At 36.5% G+C, this 18744-nt stretch overlaps 1 protein-coding gene across 1 annotated transcript in view; it reads right to left on the bottom strand.

Moving 5' to 3' along the window:
- Positions 1 to 14773, bottom strand: part of znf609a (zinc finger protein 609a) — a 92550-nt gene extending 77777 nt beyond the window's left edge. Inside the window, exon 1 of the mRNA XM_052597182.1 lies at positions 14234 to 14773. The gene's annotated coding sequence lies outside the window, so the exon portion shown is untranslated. The remainder of the gene's footprint in view (positions 1 to 14233) is intronic.
- Positions 14774 to 18744: the final 3971 nt, after the last annotated feature.

An 18744-nucleotide genomic window follows, 5' to 3' on the forward strand; every position in this document is an offset into this window, starting at 1 on the left:
TATTCATCATGGATTCATAATGATTGTGCTGCTAAAATAAAAATAACCAATAAATATTGCCAATATTTTATATAGCGACTGGTTTAAATGTCATTCAAGCCTGTGAATATGTTCAAATTGTGAAAAGTGCATTAAAAAAAACTTGACTTTTGTTTTATATTTTCAGTTTTTTGTCATAACTCAAACACAATTATGGAAGTGCCTTTGACATTTAACACCTAAAATATTTTATATTTATTAAATATTGTTAAATTATTTGAATATAAATATTATGATAAGACGTCCAATTTTATCCAAATACACACAGTATACTCATTTAAAGCGATATACAATACCAATTCTTAACTGTTTGGTTGCTTGTATTGTCACAAAATATAAACTATATTATCGCCAAACTCCATTCGGCTGAATGTGACTTATAGGTAAGAAGATATTAAGATACATTAACATCAAGATTTCCTGTAAAGCTGCTTAAAAACAACGTGTATTGTAAAAAGCGCTATGCAAATAAATGTTTTATGTTGTGAGGTAAACATTTTTTGAGGTATATAATATTGTCAAAGGCTGAAACGTAAAATCATAGCTGCCTTAAATCTAGCCTCAACAGACTGCGAAAGATAAAATCTCATCATGTTTGGTCTCTGAGTGGGGAAGGACTGTGAGATAAAAGGATCTTTATGGTGGCTTTGAGAGAAACAGAGAGGGATGCGTGGAGCCAAACCCAGATCCGCAGGAGCAGATTCACTCATGACAACACGCGCAATGATCGCAGCATCACCTAACCCCAACTATTCAATCAATAAACAACATGCACAATGCTAATCGGTTATCCAAACTTGTGGATTTACTAAGATGATTTCTGTGGGAAAATTAATAGCTGTGACATCAAGTTAAGCAATTCCACGATATTTTTTTAAAATGTAGTATAATCATCATCTGATCAAGTGAATAAGTTGAATAACTCACTACAAACAAGCAACACATTTTCCGACCAAAGTTTGCATTTGAAGTTTCCTGACGTTACAATGAATTGAAAACTCACTTTAGCGATTAGTTTGACTTAACTAAAAAAAAAACATTGAACAATTCAAATATTTTAGTAAAATAAGTATAATATCGTAAGATTGGTGCAATGACAAATAGCGATATATCGAAATTCCTGAAAAAAATTCGGTCTTAAGTTTATGAATAAGTTTAAATAATTTGAAAACTTGCTACATTTTTTTCTTTTTTGTCATAACTTAAACAATTATCAATTAAAATGTTTTACTTTAAAAAAAATATATATTCTGGATATGACAGAATGCATATATAATATGCGTTTAACTTAAGCACAATACCAAGAACACACCATGACCTACATGAATCACTTAAACTTGTGCATGTTATTCATTTTGACTGAGTACTTGACAGATAAATCAACCGAGTACTCAAGCTCTGGATATTTGGGTCAAGCATTGAACGACAGGGGACCAAAGAAATCAAACCATCCTTTCAAGCCTTATAAAGCGAGGTTGTATAATCTGTCACCCTGAAGTAAAAGCACCGCAAACCTAGATAAAACCCAAAATCTGGTGTGCTGCCTACAGCATTTAAAGCATCGTTGGCTGTTCCTGAAAACTGCTAACATTCCTTACGCTAGCTAAATACTGACATAATGTCATGATGCATTTTAATTCGCTGCATACAATTTTAAACATACAATTTTTGTCTGTCAATCTTTTATTTTATCCCTTATAATTTAGACAATAATTTAGACAATCCTAGAGGACACTGTAATAAATGAGCAAAAAACTAATTCAGAGGTAAAAGCAAAATAAAAAAAAGTTAGAAACATTTTTTTAATTAATAAACAAAATATATTGCTATAAAAAAATTAACCCCATTAAAAATGAAATTTTACTAAATATCTGTGCTCTATGTATTTGTAATGCATATTAGAAAATAATGTTATGAAGTACATCTATCTACATTTTTAAAGGCACATTTAAAAAAAAATGGAAATCGTTTATTTTATCTTTACAATTAATTTGAGGGCACGTTCAATTCCATTTTTAGAAGCTAACTAATTAAAAAAATTGGACGAATGCTCATTATTGTCATTAAAATATGTAGCGAAGTTGCTATTTGAGTGATGCACAATCACTTTACAAGATTTCAAGACTGTCTAGACACTGCCTTCGAAGTCAGCACTCTAGGTTTAGGAAATAAATGAACATGTCATCAGAATTCACAACCAGCTGTGTGCAATTCATGAAGTGCAGATGAAGCCCACGTTAAACTGTTTAGTCTAGTCCAGGAGAAAAGTCCTGAGAGCCAGATAAAGTGATCTGAGATCTGTTCCTTCTATCCCTCGCTTCACCTCTGCGCCTTTCCTTTCGACTTCCTCTCCCTCACTGTCACTTTCCTGTCAGTCATCAGGTTCAGTTGGCGGTCAGTGGATGCGGCAGCAGAAACCCTCTCAATCTAATTTCCTCCAGCAGTCGCTCTCCGCTTCACCTAAATTACTCTCCGCTGAAAGCCAAATGAGAGTCAGAAGGGAGACGACATCATCTGGGTCCTTCTTCCATCTCATTTACATCCTCCTCGAATTTCCTCAAAGCAAAGCTTGGTATCTATCTGTGAGTCGTGTTGTGGAAAGTCTTTCGGTCGCAGAGGGAGTTCAGAAAACGTTCGCTCACAGAAACATATGCCAGATCACAAATGCTTTATTTACACTCTAATTAGAGCGATCCCTTGGGGACGGGAGAAATGAGAAAACTCTTTGAGGAACGCCGTAGGTTTCGGATAAATCCCTTCAGCAAAGACGTAACTTAGATCAAGTTTCTGTTCAGAAAAAGAGTTATTTTAGTATCAGTTTGTTAAAATATTGAAAAAAAATTTTTTATTCAGTTCACATTATTGTAACTATTATTGTAACTTTGCTTGTATATTTTGTATATCTAGGCTATATGGTTTTTATTAAGTTTCAGTTGATTTAATTTGAGTTAGTCCTAATTTAGGACTAAATAAAAATAAGAAATGTTTGCCTGGGCAACTATCTCAACTAGTGTTGTCATGGTACCAAAATTTCTGTATTCGGTACGATACCAGTGAAAATCCACGGTTCTCTGTACCAATTTCAGTACCAAAGCAAAAAAATAAATAAATAAATTATCACTAAAAATAAACCAATGCCTTTCTTTATACAATTGTGTTTAAAGCTTTTGTACATGTAATATAAATATGAAAAATAGTAAACAAGTTTCACCCAAATTTAATTCGTCTTTTAATTCATGAAATTTAAACACATTTTATTTTTTGATAAAGGGAATTGCTATTAAAACTAAACCATGGAAGAAATATTGTGTGATTTATTTCTTTAAAAAAATTAATTTTTATAAAAAAAATTTCAACAGTAGTAGCAGTCTTACATACATTCTACTTAATATAGGAATATTTCTAGCACAATGTCTTGACGAGCTACTGTGAATACCTTTAAATTGACACTGGTTTTCCTCAAATGAAAGGGTAAAATGCTTGTGAAGTGACTCAGAACAGTTCTGTTGATGTTGTTGATGTTTTCTTTGAGACGGCAGATGCTGAAATTACTGCAAGTGTTGCGCGCTTCAGTCTATGTAGTAAACAAACCATTCATTCACACAGAGACGCGCAGAACATGCAGGATTCAGATTTCAACCAACATTTTCAGATACTGGTCTATATTGAGATTTGATTTGATTAATTTGTTAACTTTGCAAAATTCATTGACTGTCCATATTATAATGTAAGTTTAATTTTAATGACTAGTTTTTGAGATTCTGTCCACGTTTTCTGCTTCGCGGAAATCATATCACTGTATGCGTCAAGAACCGGGTTGACTGGGTCCTCGGTTCCACTGGTAATTAAAGAAACCTGGCACCGTCACATTTTCATTTTTTTAGTACCGACTTGGTTACCGAATCACCAGGTCTTTTGACAACACTTTTTTGTGATTTTTATTAATAACAAATAAACCGTTAAAGACAAATCTGTCATGAGCTCAGAGGTTCTTACTTGAATGTAGCCATCTTTTCACATTAAATTTAACTTTTTTTTTTTTTATAATTCTGTTTAATGGCGTAATTCCAGCATAAAAACTATATTGCCTATAATGCTGAACAGAAAATTCCACCAATTAGTTGTGAGCGCTGTGCGCTAAAGAGAAATCTAGCTCCACCCACTTCCATTAAGTCCTGCGAATGGGTCACTCACAAAATACTTACATATTTGTATAGTTTCTATAACGATTTAAAATAATAGTTTTAAATGTATATGTTTTTAATTCGATTAAGTCATTCGCAATGCGTCATGGTATTGTAGTTCTTTCTCTCCAAAAGCCATTATGTACACAGTTTTGGATATTTGTCTCTTTGTCCAATTTTCACATAATTTTCTGCAACAAATCGAAGTTTGTAATGCTGTGATGCTCCTTGTAGCTGGTTGGTTTGATTCATCGCTTAGGTTATAATGTTTAAAAATAATAATAATTAAAGTTTTTAGAAATCCCTATCAAAAAAAACGAATGGATAAAATACTTCCAGAACAGTGCTGCTGAAGAAATCGGCGGGACCAATTAACCATTTAACCAACATGGTTTAAATGTGAAACAAACAAATTGTTAAATTTCTTTGCCAAAAAGATGCAGGAAATATGAAGGAAAATATTGTAAAAACCTGACTTAAACATCCTATATAATCAGAAATGCTAAATATGTAGACACATTCAGTTTTAGTGGTCAACTCAAAAAGACAACTCAAAATCAAAATGACGAAGTATAACACAGTAGCAAGCTATTACTAACAGCAAATCAGAATAAATGCAGCTTTCAGCCGGTCAGCAACATGCAAATATTAAATATCAGACATGTATCAGATCTTAACAGGTTTTTGCATTCCACTGTGCTTCTTTTCTATAGTTTTCTCAATGTAAGCATGTAGTTTGACCGGACTGATGTGCAAACTCATCCTGCCCACACTTGTTGAGTTGAGCATGTGCTTCTATAAGGTCGTGATCCTGCGCAGATAAGATCCAGACGAAGCCAATCTCAAACATCAGTGCTAGAAGGAAGATAAACTATTTAGTCAAGCTGTCTTGATGACTACTAAGTGCATGGTATGTCAGTGTGTGACAGCTTGAGTTAACATTTAAATTCAGCTCGCCGGTTCAATGACAGCTTGCAACCTCGTTGGCCAACCACTCGTTCTGCATACAAACGTGCAGCCGTGAGCGAAGCTACCGAGATCATCTGAAATCAAAGCACTTTAAAGTTCTCCTGGCTCATTCCTGATCTGCTGTGCATGTTCAACTAACTTTAACTAAATTAATATGGACGTCTGCAGGATTGAAAGTTCTAGATTATAAAAAAAATTGTGGTTTGAATTTTTTAGTTTTTTATTAATTACAAGTTTAATATTTTATCTAATATATAAAGATAAAAACATGAGAAGTTCTCCCTGCGAAATAGGTCTGGACGATATATCTAATGATGTGATCATGCGCATCTAATAAGTAAATCTGGTTCCATGATTACCGCTAAATTACCATCACCTGCTTTTAAATGGAGAGGCATTTAATAGAGAGCCGTAGATCACTGACAAGCCACGCAATATCGCATTCATTAACGAAGGCGATTCATCTGGGATAATGAACACAATATTGCGTAGCTTGTCCTGACTAGATGTGTATGATCATATCGTTAGATATATCGCCCAGCACGCTCAGAACAACATTATTAATACAACTGGTTGTGTTTTTTGGATAGGGGTGCACCATTCAGGGGCGGACTGGGACCAAAAAGTTGCCCTGGACTTTCTGGCCCACAGCAGCCCACCACATCGTAACGCATGTTGTCATTAATTTAATATTTAAGTATAGAGTTTGGGGATTTTAACCAATAGATCAACTGATCCTCCGTGAAAAATGAAAAGAAAAAAAAGAACAGCAGCTGTGCTAGCGACTCCTAGTGAGGGATACATGCTCATCAAGACACAAACATTCTTCTAGAACTCACACTTTGCATTCAGTTAGCAGATCCATATGAATCATGCATGAAATAGAAGTTTATGAACTCAAATGATAGCTTTATGTGCTTCACTAATGAACTTGAACTCGCCGATCGTTTGCATTTGTTTCTAAATATTGCTGACTCATGCGTTTTAAACAATTTGCGCATTCGGAGCTTGCGCTCACTCATTCAAAGCACGCGCTGTGAGCAGCGTTTCAGACAATGCGCGTACAGAGAATGAATTCGTAACTTCTGAATGAACACTTACACACAATTATATCAAAATAATTGTCTCTGCAAGTATTCTCGTAAACACAGTCAGTTATGTTTTAAGTGAACGTATACAGTGGCCTGCTGCTTAGAGAAATTCGCTGTACCGGATAAATCTGTCTCTCTCTGTTTTTTAGACGACGTGAAAGGGGGCGTGTTTCAAGATACGCATGCAGTAGACCAAACTAAACAGGGAGGGAGGGCAAAACACTCATCCAAACAAATGCTTCATTAACACCGGCTTTGGTTGCAATACTCTTATCGCATATGTTGCACTTTGCTGACTCGGCATCCACTTTTATAAAGTGTAGCCGGTAACGTTTTGAGAAAAAAACAACTACAGTTGTGTTGTGTCACTGTGAGTATCTTCAGAAATCCTCCTCGTCACGTCACGTGGTGGTGGACAGCCAATCACGGCGAATTTGGGTCCTACAAGCTACAAGCTCAGACAGACATAGCCGCTTAGCAAAAAAAAAACGGCCGCTTGGCTTTTGGAACCGAACTTTGGCACCGTAAGATAAATTATTTTTCGATACTCATAGTATCGAAGTTTTTGGTTCGATACCATAAAGGCATCGAAGTTCGGTACCCAGCCCTAGATGCAACGATACCATTTTTTCAGAACCGATCCGATAACAAAAATTCTGCGTATCTGCCGATACCGATCTAATCCGATACCAGTGTAGTTTTTTTGTAAATGGATGTAGAAGTTCTATACTTCTCTGCGTTGACCTGATCATCACTATTTTGTGTGTTAAACACAATCTATTACATATAGACATTTTTATGAGCTTGTAACAACACAGAGTCACATTGTGCAGTCCGCTCATTTTAAAAATGAACATTCATTCAAACTGGAGTAGTGAATTGATTTATCTTAAATCTGGTTAAAAAATGAAGATTTAAATATTTGTAAAGATTAAAAAGATTTTATTATCTTCAAAAATGTCCAAAATATTAACATCAAGACTGCATACCGAAATCCTTTAATCTCTCTTTTAACAAATCCCATAATGGCTTCCTTTCATTATTCTTACAGATGATTTTTCTCAGTCATTTACTGCTAATCTATCTTTCAGGTTTCTTCAAACAAACAGCATTTTTAGCCGCCAAACAGGGCTGGGGTCTGAACAAGGATGAAACGGCAGCAGAAAATCACAGTACCTGACATGTTTTGACACCTCATGAATGCAGACGCAGTCATCTGTCACAGCGCTAGAAACCTCTGACAAACACACCCGCTGTCTACCGGCTAAATATTCCTGCACTTAGCAGGTGGCAGGTGCTCATTTCACATCTTGGCTGGTTGACGGGCGTCCCGGGCGGCATCATCACATGATCTTGAGATTATGAACGGTGCACAGGACCAGCGGTGAAGTAGAAATGCTGCTCTTCCAGCCTTTGGCAGCACTTTTACACAAGTCACAAACAAATTTCATCTACAAATAAATTGTAGATAAAAGATTAACACCATCAAGTCAGACTGCACTACCATGGAGAAAGAAAACAACCGTGCAGCCGTGCAGAAATAACAGTGTAATTAAATAAAGACACAGACAAATCTGCTGCTGCTGCTGATGTTTGTGTGTTTCATATCCCACACATTCAGGTCTGATTTTAGCACATTAACAAAACACATCTGCCTGAAACTGACGGAGGTACAAAGAAAACAAACCCAAGGACACAAATTAGCACCATCTGCAAATGACAAGGAGACAAAAATCTCAGCATGCAAATTAAACGCTCGTCAAGAGCCAAATTAGAATAAAACAAGCTTAGGCCAATGCCGATACCGATATCTAATGCAATTTTTATTTCATATGCACAATAAATTACACAGTAATTTACAAAAAAAATTGGCTATTTATACAGCTAATGGCAATATTCTTAAAATCGCCAGATAACGTCTGAATAATTGGCCTGGCTGATGTATTGGTATTCTACTATCTGAACTGTTTTCATTATAGTGCTCCTCACTGGCATAAATGCAGAAAATGGATTAAAGTCAATCTATATTAATCAAGATATTCAACCGCACAAGCTGTAACAGTGGAGGTTTAGCAAGAACTCCCCAAAATCAATTAAAAAAATTGGGCTTGAGAGACACATCGCTTTTATAAAACGGAACCAAGAGCAATTGTATAAAATATGCCAATGCTAAACTATTTACATTCATTTGATTTCAACACTAATTGCAATAAACTATTTTTCAGATGGCGATAATCTCAAAATGACCACCAGAAAGGTTCTGGTTTCATACACAGTAATAAATAAATGTAAATTCATATTTGCCGGGGGGGGGGGGGGGGGGTTGCAGCATTACATATACATATATATATATATATATATATATATATATATATATATATATATAAAACTTTAAAGGAGGTTTAGCAAGGATTCAAAAGCTTCATGAAAGATCCATTGATGCATTAAAGCTTTAACATTAATCTCAGACAGAAGCAGTTGATACAGTCTTTACAAGACTAAAAAAACAAAAGAAAGCTCACTTAAAACTTTTTAGGAGTACCAGCAAAATGGCAACAGACAAAGAAAACTCACAAATGTGCCTAAAAATACCATCCTTCCATGCAACGTCCATTGATTATGATGAAATATCTGCAAAGAATGAAGTCCAATATGAGCACAGTTTGGCCAAAAACAGATGAAATCAATCTAAAATCCCCCTCATTCACTAGAATTGGAAACAAGACAGAAGCACAAAACACGGCCCCCAACAGCGAGCTGAAGACAAGGCCGTAACTCACTGCCATTCAAGACAGTTACAAAGCTTTATGAGGGGTGTAAAATCCTGTACAGCATCCCGCTCTGGAGTGTGTGTAAGGACTCGTACCGCTCCTCTGTCATTCAACACGCTCTGCTCCAGGCTGGATGAGCAAAGCGTTCGTCTTTCGCTGCACTAGAATCCACTTGGGTTCCAGCCAAATGGCAGCATGATAACAAAATGTCAGAGCGAGGGAGAGAGTGACTTAGCAGACATATCCTGCAATCACCTCACCACGCTCGCCGCAGGAATAGAAATCCCCAGCAAGCCATTTATCTCCAGGAGGCTTTGTTGGGGATCAGGACAACTCAGACCGTAGCAGCACCTGATGCCAAAAAGGCATCTGCTGGATCCAGAACATGCACCAAATCGTACTGAACGCAGGTTATCCATCCAACCGCAGAACAGTCAAATGGGTTTTTCCCAAAATCAATTAAAAAACTGGGTTAAATCACTGTGATACATGGCCTCCAGGGACATACTTTAATAAAACGGCCAAATAGTCTGATTAATTGGAATGGCTTAGGTATTGGTATTCTACTATTGGAATAGTTTTAGCTGTTGCACTCCACATTGGCATAAATACAACAAACCGATAAATAAATAAATGTAAATCTACATCAATTAATATACGCAACATTACAAGTCGTAAGTCAAATTTTAAAAATAGTAATTGACAGTGTTGGGCGGAGTTACTTTTAAAAGTAAAGCATTACAATATTGTGTAACTCTCTAAAATACTGCATGGATATGGAAATTAATGCATTGTTCATGCATATTGCGTAACTTTTTTTTATAATACTTATATATATACTTTTTTAATACTGAAAAGAAGTAATCCGATAGTGGATTTTACTGATACCGATAGATAGGTTGGCACACTCTGGACAATACCGATTAATCAACCGATAGTTTTTCAAATGGATATTAAATGAAAACCAAATCAGTGCTTTACTATTAAAAAAAACAGTGGCAGTACTGAACCATACCTTGTAGATGAATAAACATAATAATATTATTATATTGCTTATTAAAATTAATTCATAGTTTACCAATGTTAAAAAAAGAAAAAAGCAGATGTCACTGTTTTACTGTCATAAATGTATTTTTATTGTTGTTAGCATAACTGTTCTAAATAAACATATTTTATATTTTAAAAAAGTTTCCCCACTTTAAGGGGATAGGGATGACACTTCCATTTGGAATTTGCCCGTGAACCGTTCGGTACCGATACTCATACCAGCACACCCCATGATTACGCAATTCTCCTTACGTAATGCGTTACCTCCAAAACTGTTCATTGATGTAACTAACATGCATTAAAAGCTTAAGAAACATTACAAGGCTGTCTAGTCAAATATGTATAGCTAAGCATTGAGACATTGAGCATTGAGAAATTAAGTCTCTACGTTCGTGGAGGTTAAGGTTGTAAAGAACAGTTCATTTCAAATCAATTCAAAATTGAGCTTCAGAAATGTACTGCATTAATAAAACGGGACCAAGTGCACTACAATAAAAGACACCACGGTTCAATAACTAATTACATTTATTTTATAATAATATAAGCATTTTCAAGATGTCGATAATCTCAAAATGACTAAATGAAAGAGCCCAGTGCCTCAATGAAGATCAAACAATTCACATTAACACAACCGAAGATGGCGCCTAGGACAGAATAAAAACCTGTGTAGGCTATATCTTGAATAAAGGCAGGTTATAAAGCTCACATTTCAGGTGCTTTTCAGCACTTATCCACACAAAGCCAAGAGCAAAATAGGAAAACTAGATAACATAACCTCTAGAGTCAAACAACGCACAGTTTCACTCACTGAAATGAGGAACTAAGATGAAAATAACCTGAGCAACGACTCTCGAACGCACACAGCATTAATCCAAGAGCCACCACAATGATCAGCGCTTATGCACAATTCATAAAGAGAACCATAAACCCCTAAAAACATGCCAAAAAGTCAGGTACTTTCCATACACACATTTCTGGAACTGAATTTTTGTTTCTAGAACTGTAAAGCTTTTCGACAGCAAAGCAAAATGCATCCACTCTTCCACATTAGCACTTTCGGTTTGCTTTGGTAGATTTCTGGGTTTGTTTTTACACTCGATTAATGCACACAAAGAATACAACTACAACACTGAACTAACAAGAAATCCCACAGAAATCAAAAATATTGATTATTTTCTGCACATGCATTGAAAGGATATACTCAAGTATAAGTTGTAGAGGTGCATCATTTTGCTAAAAGATCTTCGCTTTTGAACGCTGTATCAACCAATCAGAATCCAGGACTGCAACTATCTGTTAAGAATATTTACAGTCTTGGAGCCGCGGCAGTACATCAGACCATCTTTGGCAGTGCACTGTGATATTCTGGAAGAAACTGTTGTTTTGGACTTAATGGACACAGAAGCTGCCAAATGTCAAGAGACATTAATTTGCGCAATTTGAGCTTGATTATGTTACATTAGTTGTAATGACTCGAAGTCTTTGAACCTGCGGAAAAGCACCTCAGAGCACTCCATCGACGCCAAGAGCACTGACAGACCTTGAATTATTAATGCAAAGTGTACATTTTCATGGCTTTCATGCATGTGTGGCTGAATTTCTGATCACTAACAGTGCAAACGTCAATGCTGGCTCACGTTAAGAAAGAGGACGGTTTTTCCACAAAGATTTCTGAGAGGACTTGTGTGGTTTGACGGCAGGAATGAGGAAAGACACTCGAGGGATGATTCTGCCCTTCAGCAAACTAATCGCGACACAATAATTACTGCCTTAGGATGACAAACTGACACCAAAACAAATCAAGCTGCTGTTCTTTCCTGATAAATGACCCTCGCTCTACCAAACTGCTTTATGAAAGTACTGCTGAAAACAAAGTTTTCGATCTGTCAGTGTGTGTGCTCTCTGTTCACTCAGCCAAGACAATTCTGCCATTATTTACTCAAACAAAACATATAGCGCATGACTTTTCAGAGAAATTCTGAATGATGTACTTTTTTGACTCTAACAGTTTGCTTCCAGAAGTAAAAATCTCATTCATTTTCTCCAAAGGTGGAAATGATTTTAAACCATTAAAGACAGACCTACTGTGAGATACAAGGTTGTTAATCAATGGTATAGGTTTCCGTTAAAGCCATCAGCCAGCAATATTTCAACATTCGTTTTTTTTAAATAATCATGTTTAACATTAAAATTTGCAATGAAAAATTCTTAACCATGGTTCTATAAAAAATATCCAACAAGGGACAATTAAATCACACCTAAACAAGCACCAACTCCCAGGAAGGATTGCAATTGACCAAATATAAACACATTTTTTGCCAAAATCCATTTGTTCTTAACTTTAAATAATATTTATCTCTATTGATTTTAATTTGAACATATCATTGCTTCATAGGATTGCAGTCCTTTCTCTCATTAAAGCCATTAAGTTCACAGCCTTGTAACTTAGTCTTTTTGTCCAATTTGGTTTGTGGATTACAACTCTTTCACAAAGACTTTTTGAAAATCCCTATGGGAAAACTTCCAGAACCAAGGCAGCTGAAAAAATGGGAAAAGCTGTTGAGCTCTATAGGGACAGGAGATTTTAAGCTTCAAAATGACACCTTAAGAGTATTAAAAGCATCATAACAGTTAAGAGTTGTGCAACAGTAAAGCACAGCACCAGCAAAACCAAGGTCATGGATTCAATTCCCAGAAAACGCATAAACTGATAAAATGTAGACCTTGAATGCAATGTTGGCTGCTTTAGATAAAAGCATCCGCATAACACATAAACGTAATGTTATATAATATGCACTACATTTCAAGTCTTATAGTGTCATATGAGTCACAAAGCTACCACATGACTTAGATTTGGTGTATGTAGGGCATTAGTCGTATGGACTGCCCTTAAGAAACATTTTGTCATTTTGGAGGCTAAAAGTCCAAATATTAACCTTTTTGTGTTCAACTGAAGTCATGGTTTTAACAAAAAGTAGGCGAGTAAATAATGAATATGGGAACACACGCAATGTCAAACACGAAAACCCATTGACAAAATTTGTTATAATACCAGATTTGAGTAAAATATTGCAGCAAAAATTAGATATATACTTTTCATTAGGTATCATTGAATTGCTTTCAACAAATCAACCACTTGCTCTCTAGATATCAGCCATAAAACCCATATGAGTCACTAACAATTATGCCAAGGTGGTGCCTTCCTTAGGTTGCACCAGGGTACAGTTATGGTATCATCGTGTGTTTTTTTTTTTTTTATATAGTACTAAAATGTATAATGATATTTTTAAAGGGATCTCAAACACACTTCCAATAATTCTATTACAAAATCATTGTACACAACCAAAAAACATGGTAATACCATTCACAGTTACCTTAATAATTTCTATACAGATGCACTGTTGCACTTAAGCAATTCGACTGTACTTCATGAATACCATGGTATTATCATATTAATTTGAGAAATACAGTCAGTGTGTGTGAATCTTGTGCTTTTATGCTCAACACACACACACACGCGCGTTGTTTAGCCGCTTTAGCTTTTGTAAGCACGAGTTCATCACACACTCGGCTAACTGATCAAACCGTCACACAAATCAAGCCCAACAGATCAATCATGACTCTATCGTCAATAAAAACACAAATATCACCTCTGACGCTGTCAAATATGATTATTATAGCGCTCAAAAACAGCCGAGGTGCACTAGCAGAGCTATCGGCGGATATGACAAAGAGCAGTAACGTTAGCGTTAGCATTAGCATTCAGACTGATTTACTTGTACAGACATATATAAACAAAACAACAACAAGTTCCACAATAATACACACGTTTGGACACATTTAACATCAACAACACATCTGAAACATGCCAAGATAGCTCACAGAACCAAATCCAGCGAAACGTAACGCACACAAACCATAGAGAATACAAAAACAAAAGATTTACACACTAATAACTATTTCAGTAAACATAATGAAATACGTAACTGAAAAATGACATTCCAGGTATGCAGACATGGAATAATAAAGCCATGAGGTCAATGCATTGCTAATCCTGACGGCTAAAGCTAGAGAATACTAAAATTCCTGCACAAAATATATATTAAAATGTAATAATAAACGTGCAACTCACCCCCCAGAAGATCCAGCCCGATCTAGATGCATCACATAACGTAAGATCCAAAAAAAAAAAAAATAAATAGCCCTCCAATGAAATGTGCTGGGGTTACACACACACACACTCATACGGACTCATGCACACACACATAGACCCATGCATGCGCGCGCGCGCACACACACACACACACACACACACACACACACACACACACACAGATCCAAAGACAGTCCGGTTTCACTGGACTGCATCCATCGGAACAGTTCAGATCCACTCCAGATCCAGGACAAGCTGCGGAGAAAGCAACTGGAAACACGACATTTCGCTGAAATACAGCAAGTGTCCTCGATTCTCAACGCAATAGATCCCACAGCATACGTCCCAAACACACTCGGAGAGCATCAGCTGCAGGCGCGCGCTACAGCTCTGACTGCTCTGTACGCTTGTTTGCATCTCTCACTGAGAGACATTGAAGCAGTGCAAGCCAGCACGAGCTCATGCACAGCCTGGATGCACGAGTCCACCTGGAGCGATTCAACTGAGAGGAAAACCCGGAGCTGGAGCCAGAGCTACAGGGAACAGACTAGGGAAGTTCACACACTAATATACTTCATGCAACAATTATTATTCGTTTACGTGAGCTCAAAAAACAACAACATAAATGTACTCATTAAACACACAAAAATTCTTCATACTGCACTATTAATTTTTTTTTATTTGTGTAATCTTAAAAAAGACAGCACCAACATACTGTGTATGTGTAAGTACACTCTCATTGATGAAAATCAGCAACGTTTACTGGTGTATTTATTTTATTAAGAGGTAAAAATAACCAATATAAATGTCAGAAAATTCTTAAAACATACATAGGCTACTATATGCATATACGTCTGTACAATCTATATAATTGTATAAAAATGCATGTTTTAAAAAACGAATATCTTGGCATTAAAAATTTATAATAATCATGTAAGGTCTTTGCAGTGACATACCGGTACAAATCAGAAATAATGAAATTGTCTAATGTGTGTGTGTGAACAATAGCACTTAAAAATCTCCCATCTAGATGTTACATTTATTTATTCATTTTTATTTATTGATTTGCTCCAGAAAAGAAAATACAGATATAAAAATATAGGTAATTCAAAAAATAAATATAAATATATATATATAAATATATAATAAATATATATAATGAAATATTAATTCATGCATATAGAGAGAGATAATATTTTATACACAGTGTATACTTTCTCTGTAACAAAGCACTTATAAAGCACTATATATATACTACACTATATCAATCTATTGGCACAAATATATGTACAATTTTCATTTTTATTTTATTTTATAATTGTATATTTTCCTAGATTTTCATTCACTCATAGCATGCTCCACAGCAGAGATCATTGACTAAGGCTGAAGAATACAGAGCATTAAACCATTAGACCATCTTATATCAGAAACAGTGTTTTTAGTACTCCCAGCAGATGCTGTGATTTTATATCTCTTTCATTGATAACCTCACGCTGCATAACTGTGAAGCCAGATGTCATATCTGATGTCTGTCATGAAGCAGCAGGAACATAGAAAGCAAGAGTACAAGCGTTAGGACAAGCAGACGTGACACTGTGTTTGTCATAGAACACAGGATGATAATCTCCTCTGTTTACTCAGGGCTCCGAGGTGACGGGAAAATTGAGGCATTCCAAGCCAGTTGCCGAGGCAACCAGGATATGATAATGTTGCTCTGACGAGAGAGAGAGAGAGAGAGAGAGAGAGAGAGAGAGAGAGAGAATGGAGTGCTGTTGTGTTCAGGGACAGAGAAGCCGGGGGAAGTGAATTAATGGGATCATTTTCACACTGTGAGGGAGGCAATCGTCCTGCTCCTTCATCTTCTCCTGGCCAAACAGATCTAAACCTTCAGGAACAGCAGACGCCTTCATTTACACACACGGATCTCCATCCCTCAAAACTGGAGGGGAATATTACCTCATGAAATGTGAATGATAATGCTGAAATTATCATAATTACATGATCTCAATATGGGGATTCTAGTAAAACACACAACATGAGATGGTTATCTATCTATCTATCTATCTATCTATCTATCTATCTATCTATCTATCTATCTATCTATCTGTCTGTCTGTCTGTCTGTCTGTCTGTCTGTCTGTCTGTCTGTCTGTCTATCTATCTATCTATCTATCTATCTATCTATCCATCCATCCGTCTATCTTCTATCTGTCTGTCTGTCTGTCTGTCTGTCTGTCTGTCTATCTGTCTGTCTGTCTATCTATCTATCTATCTATCTATCTATCTATCTATCTATCTATCTATCTATCTGTCTGTCTGTCTGTCTGTCTGTCTGTCTGTCTGTCTGTCTGTCTGTCTGTCTGTCTATCTATCTATCTATCTATCTATCTATCTATCTATCTATCTATTCATCCATCCATCCATCCATCCATCCATCCTTTATTTTGAGGTCACAAGAAAATTAAGTTATGATAACAAAAAGTACTTTTATGTTGTGATCACAAGGAAATTTTATCGTGATAACAAGAATAACTTTTATGTCAAAATCAATGAGAATTAATTCAATATCGTGAGAAAACATATTATGTTGAGATCACAAAAACATCTTTTGCTGTTTAGATTTTGAAAAATTAAACTGTGATAACTAGAAACTTTTGTTTAGACATGATCATGAGCAAACAATTTTCGGAAATTATGAGAAAATATTTATGTTGAAATTACGAAAAAATAAAATCACAACGATGAGAAACCAACTTTTGTCAAGTCATAATCATGTGAAAACAACTTTTGTTTTGTTAAGATTACGAGAAAAAATGTATATTGAGATTACGGAAAAAATCAATCATGATAACGAGGAACCAACTTTTAAATCATAATCATGCATTAGCAAATTTAGTAATATTAAAATTACGAGAACACTTTTATGTTAAGATTCCAAATTTTTTTTGTTTGTGATAAAGATAAACCAACTTTTGTTTAATCATAATCACGGGAAAAGAAACTTTCATTATGTTGAGATTATGAGAAAACGTTTATGTCCAGGTTACGAAACATGTAATTGTGATAACTAAAATAACAACTTGTGTTGAGATCCCGGAAATAAAGTCACGATCATGAGATCGTGTGTATAATGTGAAAGCAACTTTTATTATGATGAGATTATGAGAAAATTTTTGTTATGTTGAGATTACGAAAAAAAAAATCTTATTGTGGTAACCAGAAAAAAAACTTCTATGTTGAGATCAATGGAAAATAAAGTCATGATCATGAAATAAGCGAAATAAGAAAACCGAGACAATGCTAATATTAAGTTGTGATGAGAAAACAAAAAAGAAAAATTATTCTAAATCATTGCCTTTAAGGGCCTCTGTACTTTCCAATTAAAATGGCCTACAGTATATCTATTTTATGATGTCAGTCTAATTTGCAATGCATTTCAGAGATGTCGTTTAGCAGTGGAATGCAGGCATGTTTGAAATGCACACATAATGTCTGGCAATAAGAGGAGCATTTAACCTGTCAGGTCTGTCAAACAGACACGCTGAAGAGTCGTGTGAACAGGCGATGTGCAACACGTTCCCAATGCAGCATGCTGTAAATCACTCATTAGTGGCGACAGATCACATACCAAGCACAACCACCTGAGCCTAACTTCAGTCTACTCGTCACCTTAACTTTAATTGCTACAGCCAGAATGATAAACAAACACAGACCCGAAGTTAACTTAAAACTGTCTATACTTATGAATGTGAGAAACTGCAATGCGTGTAACCCCTCTCTCCTGGTTCCTACACCTCGTCCTTGCTCCAAGTGGGCATCGAACCCAGGTCTCCGATATGGGAGGCTGATGCACTAACAAGGAGGTTAAATGACTGTTACATTCACCTCCCTAAACCTCACTCCCATCTGAGTCACGGCACCAATAAAACCCCTCTCTCCCTGGTCCTCACTGCCACACCTCGTCCTTGCTCACTCCCATCCGGGTCACGGCACCAATGAAACCCCTCTCTCCCAGGTCTTCACTGCCACACCTCGTCCTTGCTCACTCCCATCCGGGTCACGGCACCAATGAAACCCCTCTCTCCCAGGTCTTCACTGCCACACCTCGTCCTTGCTCACTCCCATCCGGGTCACGGCACCAATGAAACCCTCTCTCCCAGGTCTTCACTGCCACACCTCGTCCTTGCTCACTCCCATCCGGGTCACGGCACCAATGAAACCCCTCTCTCCCTGGTCCTCTCTGCCACACCTCGTCCTTGCTCACTCCCATCCGGGTCACGGCACCAATGAAACCCCTCTCTCCCTGGTCCTCACTGCCACACCTCGTCCTTGCTCCGAGTGGGCATTGAACCCAGGTCTCTGGTATGGGAGGCAGATGCACTAACAAGGAGGCTAAATGACTTTTACATTCACCCCTCTAAAGCTCACTTCCATCCGGGTCATGGCTTTAGGATTTACGCTGCTGATGACTGTTAAATGTTTCATCACAGT

This window comes from Carassius gibelio, chromosome B25 (assembly GCF_023724105.1).
Source record: "Carassius gibelio isolate Cgi1373 ecotype wild population from Czech Republic chromosome B25, carGib1.2-hapl.c, whole genome shotgun sequence".
NCBI lineage: Eukaryota > Metazoa > Chordata > Actinopteri > Cypriniformes > Cyprinidae > Carassius > Carassius gibelio.